The sequence below is a fragment of the Mastigoproctus giganteus genome, chromosome 4 (assembly GCF_048544385.1).
Source record: "Mastigoproctus giganteus isolate SK-2022 chromosome 4, ASM4854438v1, whole genome shotgun sequence".
NCBI lineage: Eukaryota > Metazoa > Arthropoda > Arachnida > Uropygi > Thelyphonidae > Mastigoproctus > Mastigoproctus giganteus.
In genome coordinates this window covers 221,953,452-221,966,948 of record NC_143578.1, presented here as the reverse complement: position 1 = coordinate 221,966,948, position 13,497 = coordinate 221,953,452, and the positions used below count along the sequence as shown (strand labels likewise).

Here is a 13,497-nt window from a genome sequence, read left to right as displayed (position 1 = left end):
GTCTATACAGACAATCAACCACCCGCTGGCTAAAGGCAAACTTCTGCACATCTATTTTACAACTGTCTTTCCTCAATTTGAAACTATGCTCCCTCAGGTTCTTAATCAGAGCAAGTGGAAGTATCCCATCAGCACTGTGCCTGCTCAAACCATTCCAAGCCTTGTACACCTCAATCAGACCACCTCTCAGGTGCCTAAGTCTCCACTTGCTGCAACTAACAGAATTTAAGCCTCTCCTGGTAAGAGAACCCCTTTGTTCCTCTCACAAATCGTGTTGCCCTTCTCTGTACTCGTTCTAGCAACTCTACATCCTTCCTAAAATGAGGCCTCCAGACATGTACGCAGTACTCAAGGTGTGGCCTGACCATTGCCTTATACAAAGGTATAATCACCTCCTTGTCTCTGCTAGCAAAATTCCTAGATATCATTGACAAACTCCATGACCTGCCCTGGCAGCATAGCTCAGAGAACTTCATATCCAATTGCACAATTACCTCCAGGTCTTTTTCGTTTTCTACCACCCTAAGCGTAATACTACACAGTTGTTACATTCCTCTGGGGTTACTTCTACCCATATGCAGTACTTTGCATTTGTCAATATTAAACTTCAGTTGCCACTTCTCAGTCCATCTACCCAAGGAGTGCACATGCATGAGTACACCAAACTACGAGTCTGTCTGTGTGTATGGGGAGGAGATGATTAAACTGCATGGCCTATCAAAGCTAAAAATAGGTTAAATAAACACAAATGTAAGAAAAATAGCATTTCTCTCAAGTTGATCTAGAAAGAGGATAAATAAAAGTTAGAAGGAAAAAACAGAGGTCTATATTAAGAATTTAATTAAAATTAGGTAGACCAGGTTCAGAATATGTACCTAACATAAGGCATATATTGTGAAAGAGAATTAAGCACAAAAGAGAGGAGGGGGATTGATAAAAGTAAGATGGAAATAAAATTAAAATAAGAAATCATAATTTTTAGTCTCTAATTATATTTCAAAACTAGAGACATGCACTCAAATATGGTTATAACATTAACCCTTTCAGGATAGTCTGATGAATGATGCTTCAAGTTTTCCACTTTGGCTGGCTGTGTGTAGAGCAAGTGTCTTCACAGTTTTGAAAATTTGTGTTTTTACATACTAAAATGTTCTGGACTACCAAAGGTTAGTAAAATTATTATTAAAAATCAAATCAGAATTTAAAATTAAGTAAATTTAAGGCGAGCAAGACCTACAAAACATTTATTGTACAATTATACCATAGCTCATCCCTATAAATAGCAATGGGAAAATTAGGTTTGCTACATTGTGCATTGATTTTAAATTTGTGGGCTCACTTCTGCGAGACTTTTTTTTGCACTATTGAAAATAAAAAGCACTGTTCCTATGGAGAAGTATATTGCTATTTATTTATTTAGTGTATGTCATTACACAAATATGGGTTTCGACCCTGTCTGGGTCTACTGGATGGAAAAGCACCAATGAGACCCAATCCAATGAAGACTGAATAATTTAGTGATTAGATATTACTAATAAGAAATAAATGCACAAGGCATAATAAAGTTCTATAGTGATGAGTATAAACAATATGGTGCAGTAGGTAGAATAAACTCAAATAAATTCAGGGCAAACTTACATGTTATAAGAGAAAGAAAAACATTCATGTACAAGGTATGAACAAAAAGTTCATCTGAATATTTTGTATCTTAAAATGACATTGTTTATCTGCAGTCAGTCTAAATTAGGGCATATTGAACAGTGAATTTGCATTAAATTTTATTTAAAATTAGGGAAAGTATGTTATAAACAGCTTTTGAAGATGTCGTGAATTTGTATGAAGAATTTTTCAGTGGTTCACAAAGTTTAAAGAGGGCCACTTGTCAACCAAAGATGATTCCAATTTTGACTGCCTTTCAGCTTCAAAAACATTGAATCGATTATGCATATGATGCATGAGTGGCAACTAGCTGTCCACAAAGTTGCTAGTGGAAGCAGCATTTCTTATGGAGTATATGATGAGAGCCTTGTGGATCAATTCGGCCCTGGAAAGATTGTGCAAGGCTCAAGGGATAGAATTTTTTTAAGCCTGGACTGTACATGTTAACAGGGGAGACTGCTTCTACAGGGATGGGATACACTTAAATAGAAAGGGTGCAAGAATATTTGCTGATGCTATCGAGGCAGTGTTGGGTGGGTCGGAAAACTGATAGCTTGGAGGGATACAAGGACTAATAGTTTACCGTAGTAGCCGTAGGCAGAGGTGAAGGTGATTCTTGCACAACTTCTATTAGAATAAGTAGCAACCTGGAGCAAGGGGTGTTGGGGGTTTCAGGGACGGGTGGCAGTCATCGTGAAACAGGTGGGTATATGGGATGTGTTAGAGTAACTTAGAATAAGAATAGGTGCATGTATACTTGCATGTATACCAATGCTAGAAGTATAGTAAATAAATTTGATGAATTTGAAGTGTTGGTCAAGACATCAAAGGCGGATATTGTTGGGATATCAGAGACATGGTGTGACATTGATATAAGGAATGCCGAACTGGAATTTGGGGAGTACAATGTGTACAGAAAGGATAGACAGGATAGGAAGGGAGGAGGTGTTATGCTGTTAATTAAGAAAAACATAAAATCAAAAGAAGTGCATCCAGTTGATATAGATGAACAGTGCACTGTTGAGTCAGTTTGGTGTGACATAAGCACTGCGAAGGCAAAAATAAGAGTAGGAGTGTGTTATAGGCCTAATGACTCGAATGAGAACAATGAACAATTATACAGAGAAATAGAGTGGGCTAGTAAATCAGAATGTCTTATAATGGGGGATTTTAACTTCCCAGATATTGACTGGAACTTGTGGGTTGGGCACTCACACACTAGTCAGACTTTTGTGGATTTATTGGATGATTGTTTTCTGCAGCAGCATGTTCGAGAGGCAACCAGAGAAAGTAATACTCTTGATCTGGTTATCAGCAGTGATCATTCGTGTATTAAGAATTAGCAAATAAAGGAACCACTAGGTGGCAGTGATCACAGTGTACTGATGTGGGATTTACTTAAAGATATAATTACTATCAGGGGTAAAGGAAAGGGTTTTTGCTTCCGTAAAGGTGAGTACAGTGGTCTCAGACAGTTTTTAAATTCTGTACAGTGGGATCAACTGACGGTGTTACCAACAGTAAATTCTAAGTGGGAAGCATTCAAGGAATTAATCGTGGATGCTACTAAAAGTTTCATACCTATTAAGAAATATTGTTCAAGGTTTAGGCCTAAATGGTTGTCAAATGAACTAATGAGACATAACAGAGAAGAAAAATGCATGGGATGCATATAAATTATCAAGCGACTCAGAAGCCTATGGCAGATATGAGTTAATCTGTAATCACGTCACAAAGGAGGTTCGGCAGGTGAAGGCAGATTACGAGAAATACTTGGCAAAAGATGCTAAGAAAAACAGCAAGGATTTCTTTACTTATATAAACTCTAAAGGGAAGGGGATGAATCTGATTGGTCCACTTGACATCGATGGTTCGACTGTTGATGATCCTGCTCAGATAGCAAACAAACTGAATGAGTATTTTGCATTTACATACACACATTAGGGGTTATTAAGGTTTGAAAATGGCAGAAGGTTATCAAATTGTAGCAGGATACTTAATGATTTTGTAATAACTGAGAGCAAAGTGGAAGAGAATCTGTTGAAGTTAAATGTAAGAAAAGCACCTGGGGTGGATGGGATCTATCCAGTTATATTAAAGGAGGCAGCAAAGCAACTAAGCAAACCCTTAGCCATAATTATGAGAGCATCCTTGGACTCGGGGGAGGTTCCCATGGACTGGAGATGTGGAAATGTATCCCCAATTCACAAAGGGGGATCGAAGGGTGACACGAGTAATTACAGACCAGTTAGTTTAACTTCTGTTCCGGGTAAAATAATGGAGTCTGGTTAAAGATGCATTGCAGGATCATCTAGACAAGACTGCAGCAATAATTCAGACACAGCATGGGTTTGTTAAGGAAAAGTCTTGTCTGACAAATTTGATAGGATATTATGATGTGGTTACAAAGGAACTGGATGCAAAAAATAATTTTGATATCATATATTTGGATTTCAGGAAAGCTTTTGACACTGTTGCGCATGGAAGACTATTGTACAAATTGGAGCAGAATGGTATTAAGGGTAAGTTGCTACAATGGATAAAAGGATGGTTAAGTGCGAAAAGACAGAGGGTGGTAATCAATGTGTGCTGCTCTTCTTGGACTAATGTTATTAGTGGAGTCCCACAGGGTTTGGTGTTGGGTCCACTGTTGTTTTGTATATTTATCAATGATATTGATGAAGGTATATCAGGCTTAGTGTCGAAGTTTGCAGATGATACAAAGGTTGCCAGGGTTGTTAATGACAGTAATGGCAGTGTGCTACTGCAACAGGATCTAGATAATTTGGGCAGATGGGCTAAGAAGTGGCAACTGAAGTTTAACTTTGACAAATGCAAAGTACTGCATATGGGTAGAAGTAACCCCAGAGAAACGTACCACCTGTGTGGTACTACACTTAAGGTGGTAGAAAATGAAAAAGACCTGGGAGTAATTGTGCAGTCAGATATGAAGTTCTCTGAGCAATGCAGACAGGCTGCTAGGGCGGGTCATGGGGTTTTGTCAATGATATATAGGAATTTTGCTAGCAGGGAAAAGGAGGTGATTGTCCCTCTGTATAAGGCAATGGTCAGGCCACGCCTTGAGTACGGCGTACAGGTCTGGAGGCCTCATTTTAGGAAGGATGTAGATTTACTTGAGCGTGTACAGAGAAGGGCAACAAGATTGGTGAGGGGAATGAAGGGATCCTCTTATCAAGAGAGGCTTGAGTTCTGCAAATTGCAGTGGCTGGAGACTAGGCACCTGCGCGGTGATCTGATTGAGGTATATAAGGCCCTGAATGGGTTCAGCATGCTGAATTCTGATGGGATCCTTCCACTTGTTCAGATTTCGAACCTAAGGGGGCATAAATTCAAATTAAGAAAGGACAGCTGTAGAATAGATGTGCGGAAATTTGCCTTTAGCCAGCGGGTGGTTAATTGCTGGAACAAACTTCCATCTGTCGTTGTGGAAGTTGATAGGTTAAATAAATTTAAGGAGGAACTGGACAGGCATTTGGAGGGAATAGTGTGATTTTTTTTTTTTTTTTTTTGGCTGATGCTGCATAAGCTCATACATTTGCTTTCTTGCATCACATGGCACTACTACTACTACTACTACATCCAATCAATTTTAACAAGATTTGGGAATGCAAAGTAGTTGTACAAGTTTGTGTTTCACACCCTTGCTGATGATCAAAGTTCTTACATGTCAGGATCTCCATCAACATGCTGCTATAGAAATGCAGTATTTTTTCCTTCTGTCATTAATGGTGACAAATTGTGGGTGGACAGCTTACTTATCTGCTGTCATTCCAGCTTCTTAGCAGGTTGATAAGGAAACCAATTTTATCTATTAACTCTATACTCCAACCATTCCTCTCTCCAGCTCCTTCCAACTGATGGCTCTTCTCTCCAGATTGCTCTTCACCTCCTCTTGCCATCTTCTTCTTGGTCTTTTATCCTCCATTTCTAACATCCACTTTAGCAGTATGTCATCTCTACATACACAAAAAATCATCTCATTGTTGCTCCAAATTTTTTCTTCTAATAAAATGATACTTATGATCCAGAAACAAAGGCCCAGTCCTCTCAATGAAGTCTCCAACTTTTCCAAGGCCCAAAGCAAATTTAAGACAATCTTTATCAAATGTGGAGATAATGTTTATCATGTTTTTTTTTTTTTTACTCACAGGGCAAAGTTCATTATGAATTTGCCCTGCATGGTCAAACAGTGAACCACAAATATTACAAAACAATTCTATAATGATTGAACTGTAAAGAGAAAATAGCATGAAGAGTGATCTTCAGGGAAATGCAACAGGAACAATGTCTCTGCACACACAGTGCTTTCCATTCTACAATGGATTTAGCTCATTATGGTCTTTTTTTTTTTTATTTCACAAACTTAAACCATTTTGAAAAGTGACAGATCTACAACAACTGAGGAAATTAATCAGAACATGACAGAAATTATTAACAATCCAAAAAGAAGCCTATCACAAATTCTTTCAGAAAGTGTAGAAGTACTGGAATCTGTGTATACAGTATGGAGTACAGTCTATCCAAACAGCTGGTTAATTCATCGTTCCCAATTATACGTCCTGGTAAAATGAATATGTGACTAGGAGTGCATTATGACTAGGAGTGCACCTAATGCCTGTGATGAGTATAACAAATAATCATACAAAGAAACAGTGGGCCAGTAAATCAGAATGTCTTATAACGAAAGGATTTTACTTTCCAGATTGGAACTTGTGGGTTGGTCACTCACACATTAGCAAGACTTTTGTGGGATTTAATGGATGACTATTCCATAATAGCATTCTTGAAAGGCAACAAGAGAGCAATACTCTTGATCTGATTATGAACAATGATTTCCCATATACAGTCAGTCCTCGTATAACACGTGTTTACACTACACGAATTCGATCGTGCACGATTCATAAATAGGGGAACGATATCTTATATAACACAAACCGAATTCGTTTATGCAAGATTCGCCTTTGTGTTTACAAAAAATGGCAGTCGAACGCGGAATCACCCCCAATGAATGCAACACGATAGGAATGAAGAGAAGATTTTGAAAACGTATTTATGTGTTTTATATCAGTGAAGGGGAAACACATTTCACCATAATAACATAAAAACCAACACAATTCCAGCTATCGGTATAATCGCAAATGCAATCAGATCAAATTTACTACCAGTTTATAACAGATTCTACTAGCAGAAACGCAACTGGAAATTGTTTTTATTGTTTTATGGTAATAACCCCTAGAAATGTGCTTTAGTAAAATGTGAGGTGTTAATAGTGTATCTCTGCCTTTACGGTGTTGTTTATTCAGCTGCTACACGTGCGCAGCTTTGTTTATGTGTATCAAGCAGTGCCTACTCGTTTTGTAATTGTGCTTTATTCCCTAAAAATGAGTAAAATACTTAAAAGGTGTGAAAAGGAAGCGTCCTGGTGAAGACACTGCAGATTCACAGAGAAAAACAAAAGCAATATCGATAAACAGAGGCAGACTGGATCAAAAATTCTTAACAGGAAAAATTTGTAGTGACCTCATACTAGCGTTTATGGCCAAAATCACACCGGCCTCCGGCCCACCGGGGTTTCCTCGGCAAGGCTTATGGCCAGTCCACTTCTGTCGATAGAGAAAAAATATGAAATTGTGAAACACTTTGAGCGAAATGAAAGACTATGTGATATTGCACGTGCTCCAGACCTAAATGAGGCAACGCCAAGAATTACAAAGAATGCAGAGAAAATAAAAACAACTTTCATAGCAGGAACAACTCAAAGTGTAATTAAAATCCATTAGATTAAGACACAAAGAATTGGAAGAGATGGAACGGCTGTCATCTGTTTGGACAGAAAAATCAAACAAAAAAGTTTGCTTATGATAGAAGCAAAAGCATTAGGAATATTTTATTACGTAATAGTCGTAATAAAATGCTTACATATTACTTAAAATACTTAATTACGTATTACATTACGTATAATAATAAATAATCGTAATAAAATACTTACGTATTTTATTATGATTATTTATTGTGTTTATAACGAAACAGGCCTACGCGCTCTGGATTCATTGAGGAATTTTATTGTGGCTTAAACACAGAGCGTACAGATAAAGCAGAAATATATGAGCTTTCGGCTATATGGTAGCCTTCGTCAGAATTAAAATACATGAATGGCAGTTGGAATGAAGATGTGCAGTGCACATCTGGCACCTGGCAGTGCACATCTTCATTCCAACTGCCATTCATGTATTTTAATTCTGACGAAGGCTACCATATAGCCGAAAGCTCATATATTTCTGCTTTATCTGTACGCTCTGTGTTATTGTGTTTGGTAATGTTTTGGTTACAAATGTGTGTTCAATCTTGGGTGGTCAGCACCTAACCCTATTTTTCCCATAGGGCCCTTCTTTATATTGCGCGATTTTGCATTGCACGAGGGTTTCTAGGAACACAACTATCGTGCTATACGAGGACTGACTGTACTAAGAATCTGCAGGTAAAAGAAACACTAGATGGCAGTGAACACAGTGTACTGACCTGGGATTTACTTAAAGATGTAACTACCATCAGGGTAAAGGGAATGGCTTTCACTTTCATAGAGGTGATTACAGTGGTCTCAGACAATTTTTTTTAATTCTATACAGCAAGACCAACTGATGTCAACAACAGCAAATTCTAAATAGCAGGCATTCGGAGAAATAATCATATAAGCTACTAGGCTGTTCATACTAAGAAATACTGTTCAAGGTTTAGACTTAAATGGATGTCAAATGAACTAATGAAACTTGTGCAATGAAATATACAAGGCATGCATATAAATTATCAGATGATACAGGAGCTATGGTAGATATTATTATTATTATTATTAGCCATATGGTGGAAGGAAGACTGAGGCTTATGCTGCACCAGCCAAAAAACAATTTCCAAATTACCCTGTGTGAGAGTGAGAGTGAGAGAAGTAGAAAGAAATCACCAAGAAAAAAAAAAAGAATGATGACATCCAACTCAGGACCCTGGGTGTGCCAGGCCCATACTCACCAGATGTGAGCCCCTGGGGTTATATAAACTAGTTTGCAATCAAGTCACAAGAGGTTAGGCAGACTAAATCAGATGAGAAGCCTTTGGCAAAGGATGCAAAGAAAAACTGGAAAGCATTCTATACTTACGTAAACAGCAAAAGGGAGATGATCAATAACACTGATTCACTAAATATCACTGGTTTCACCACTGATGATCCTGCTCAGGTTGCTGACAAACTGAATACATATTTTGCATCTACATTCACATGAGGAAATCTTTAGGGAAGAGGAAGCCAAAAATTAAGAAATTTGTGACAATTGTGAAGAAAGTGGATGAGAAACTTTTGTAGATAAGCATACAAAAAAGGTACCAAGGTGGATGGGAACTATCCACTTATATTAAACAAGGCAGAAAACGAGGTAAGCAAACCCATAGCCATAATTATAAGAGTCAACAGTAGTCTCCCCTTAATCCAAATTATGGATGGGGGAGAGGCCACTGTTGACTGGAGATGAGTGAATATATTCTCCAATTCACAAAGATATCAAAAGATGACATGAGTAATTATGAACCTGTTAACATAGCTTCTCTCTAACGGAAAATAATGGAATCTCTGATTAAAGAAGTAATGCAGCACCTGGACAAGAATGCAGTTAAACTACAATCACAGAATGCATTTGTTCAAGGGAGGGTGTGGTCTTGTTTGACAAATTTTACTGGATATTGTGAAACAGTAACAAAGGAACTGGCTGCAAAAAATAATTTTGATTTCATATACCTGGATTTCAGGGAAGCTTTTGATAAAAGACTGCTGTAAAAACTGGGGTAGTGTAGCATTAAGGGCAAGTTACCATTAAGGATAAAGGGATGGTAGGGTAGGAGAAGACAAACTAGTTATCAATGGACACTACTCTTGGTGGACTAATGTTATTAGTGGAGTCCCTAAAGGGGTTGATGTTGGACCCATTGTTGTTTTCTATAGTTATAAATTTATTGATGAATGTATATCAATCATAATGTTTAAATTTGAAGATGATACAAAGATTGGCAGGGTGGTTACTTCTCAATTGTCACTGATTTGCAACAATTGAGAAGAAAGTGGATGAGAAACTTTTGAAGATAAGCATACAAAAAAAAAGGTACTGAGGTGGATGGTAACTATCCACTTATATTAAAGGCAGAAAACGAGGTAAGCAAACCCATAGCCATAATTATGAGAGTCAAAAGTAGTCTCCCCTTAATCCAAATTATGGATGGGGGCCAACAAGATCTAGAAAAATTAGGCAGATCAGTTGAGAAACTGAGAAATGCACGATACTGCATATGGCTAGCAGTAATCCCAGATTAATGTACCAACTGTTGTACTACACTCAGCGTAGTGAAAAATGAAAAAGACCCAAGGTTAACTGTGAAATCAGATATGACTTCACAACTGCCCTTAGCACAAACAGAAAGGCAGACAAACAGACAGTGCAGACACAGCTTATGGATTTTTGTCAATGATATACAGGAATTTTGCTAGCAGGAATAAGGAGGTGATTATCCCATTGTACAAGGCAATGGTTAGGCTATACCCTGAGTACTACATACAGGTCTGGAGATCCATTTTAGTAAAAATGTAGAGCTGCTGGAACAGGTGGAGAAAAGGACAAGAGCGGTAAGGGTAACAAAGTTATGTTCTTACCAAGAACATATCTTTCTTCAGTTCAGGTCTGGAGACTGGCATCTGCAAAGTAATCCGGCTGATGTGTTTAAGGCTTTGAATGGATTTAGCAAGCTCAGTGCTGATGGCATTCTTCCTCTTGCTCAGACTACACACGTTGTTTGTTTGTTTATGGGCTTTAATGTGCAAGGGGAACATAACTGTAATGCACCTATCCGTTTACCATTACATAATGTACATAATGATAAAGTTAAATGCATAATTTTAATCTGTATGAATGTGCTTGAAATTTAGACTACATTGTAGAGTTGTATCCGTTTGAAGGAAGTAAAAATGTTGGATATACATGGCATATCTGCTAGGAGGTGAGCAATAATGAGAGAGGTGTTTCTTCATGGAAAGTGAGGCAAATAGAATTTGTCAGTCAGTATTGTAAATGGGGCAATCAATGAATACATGGTGAGCAGTAATCAGGTGTTGCAGTTTGTGCACTGTGGTGCTATGCACATGGGGGAGACAAATTCAAGGAAGAACTAGATAAACTATTGGAGGGGATAAACTGGTGATGTGGGAAAGGTTATCCCTGCTGATGCTGTATACGGTTGCTTTCTTGTATCATTTGCCACTACTAATATTATTAGTTTAGCCCCTGATCTTTTTGAACATAGGTCATAGTCCTTTTAAAACAATTTAGAGTAGCACAGCCCTGAGGCAATTAATGATGCAAAGACAATATGAGATTGATGAATTAAGTGGCAAGACTAGCTTGTTTATTGCTAAGTAGAGCATGAAGTTATGCCTTACTTGTACCACAATCAGAATTAAAAATTCTGTAAAAAAATTATAAAAGAAAAATTGAAAAAAAAAAAAAAAAGTAGTTGTTGGCAGTCAGTGATAAGACATTTAACACATTAACTGCATGTTGATGCATGTAAGCATATGGAATTTAATTCACTTGGATTAAAAAAAAAAAAAAACGACCTGATTTTAAGAACCCTTTTCTTCTGATTTGATGGAAGAAAACCAGATATTTTTTAAGCAACCTTTGCCAGTGGCATGCATAAAACACACAGGTTGTGTTAGGAATAACTAAGAGTACTAACAGGTGCATGAATACTAATATATACAATAATTCTAGGAGTACAACAAATACATTTGATGAATTTGAAGTATTGGTTAGGTCATCAAATGTAAACACATTATACAATTATCTGAGACATGGTGCTACTCAGGAATAAGGGATCTAGAATTTGAATATGGTAAATGGGGGGGAGTTATGCATTTGGTTAAGAAGCACTTAGAGTCTAAGGCACTGCACCCAGCAAGTGCTAGTGTTATGTTTAGTCAGTTTGATGTGCACTGGAATAAAAAAAAAAATGGAAGGAGTCTGTTATTAGCATTAGTAGAGGCATACAATGCAAGAAAGCAAGCTTATGCATGCAGCATCAGACAAAAAAAAAAAAAAAAAAACCTCCCATTTCACCCCTCCATTCATTCCAAATTGCCTGCCCAGCTCAGCCTTAAATTTATTTAGGCTATCAAATTCCACAACAAAAGATTGAAGTCTGTTCCACCAATCAACCACCTGCTGGCTAAAGGCAAATTTCCACACATCTATTCCACAACTGTCTTTCCTCAATTTGAATCTATGCCCCCCCTCAGGTTCTTAATCTGAGCAAGAGGAAGAATCCCATCAGCATACAGCTTGCGCAACCCATTCAAGGCCTTATATACCTAAATTAGATCACCTCGTAGGTGCCTACTCTCCAGGAGCTACAATTTGCAGAACTTAAGCCTTTCTTGGTAAAAGCACCCCTTTGTTTCCCTCACTGATCTTGTTGTCCTTCGTTGTACTCATTCTAGCAACTCTACATCCTCACTGAAATGAGGCCTCCAGTTATGTACACAGTACTCTAGGTGTGGCCTCATCATTGCCTTGTACAATGGGATAATCACCTCCCTGTCCCTGCTAGCAAAATTCCTATATATCATTGACAAGACTCCATGACCTGCCTGGCAGCCCATCTGGACTGCTCAACAAACTTCATATTTGACTGCAGAATTATCCCCAGGTCTTTTTTTTTTTTTTCTCTTGGGTTATTGCTACCCATATATAGTACTTTGCATTTGTCAATGTTAAACTGAAGTTTAACATTGACATGTTCATCTTGAAAACAGTCATCCAATACATCAAGTAAAGTCTTGCTACTGTACAGAAAAATTGATTGAGCCAATAAATCAAAAAGTCTCATAATGAGACAAATTTTCCAGATATTAGCAAGACTTTACTTTATGTATTGGATGACTGTTTTCAAGATGAACATGTTACAGAGCAATGACAGAAAACCACGTTTGATCTGATTATCAGTAGTGACTCATATTACGAATATCCAGGTAAAGGAACCATTCAGTGGCATGATCATAACATATTGGTATGAGAGCTACTCTCAAGAATAAATGGAAGGAATTTTGTCTCCAATAAAGCCGACTACAGTGGTTAGATAATTTTTTTAAACTCCCCTCAGTGCAACCAACTGATAATTGATGATACCAAACATATAAACAGATGAGACGAGTTACACAGAAGAAAAATGCATGTGATGATTTTAAATTAGCAGGAGACACAGAAAGCTACAGTAAGTACCAGATTGCATTTAGATCACTAAGGGGGTTAAGGCAAGTTAAGGCAGCTTATAAGAAATATTTTACTAAGAACGTAGAGAAAAGTAGCAAATAATTTTTGCTTACATTAACACTAGAAACAACTCTATAGCCATAATTATGAGAATATCCTTGGATTCATGGCAGTCTCTGTAGGTTGGAGACAATACCTGCCTAGTTGTACATGGCAACTTTTGTACAACTATCTTTCCTCAATTTGAAACTGTGCCCCCTCAGGTTCTTAGTCTGAGCAAAAGGAAGAATCCCATTAGCATTCAGCTTACTCAACCCATTCAAGGCCTTATACACCTCAATCAGATCACCTCGCAGGTGCCTACTCTCCATGCGCTGCAATTTGCAGAACTTAAGCCTTTCTTGGTAAGGGCACCCCTTGGTAAGAGCACCAATCTTGTTGCCCTTCTTTATACTCATTCTAGCAATCCTAAAATGAGGATTGCTAGAATGTAGACCTGTACACAGTACCTTGTATA

The 13,497-nt window shown here is 37.8% G+C and overlaps 1 protein-coding gene across 1 annotated transcript in view; it reads right to left on the bottom strand.

Annotated features, from left to right (window-relative positions):
• LOC150087427 (stromal membrane-associated protein 1-like) overlaps positions 1-13,497 on the bottom strand; it is a 141,259-nt gene that overhangs the window by 39,579 nt on the left and 88,183 nt on the right. The window lies entirely within an intron of this gene.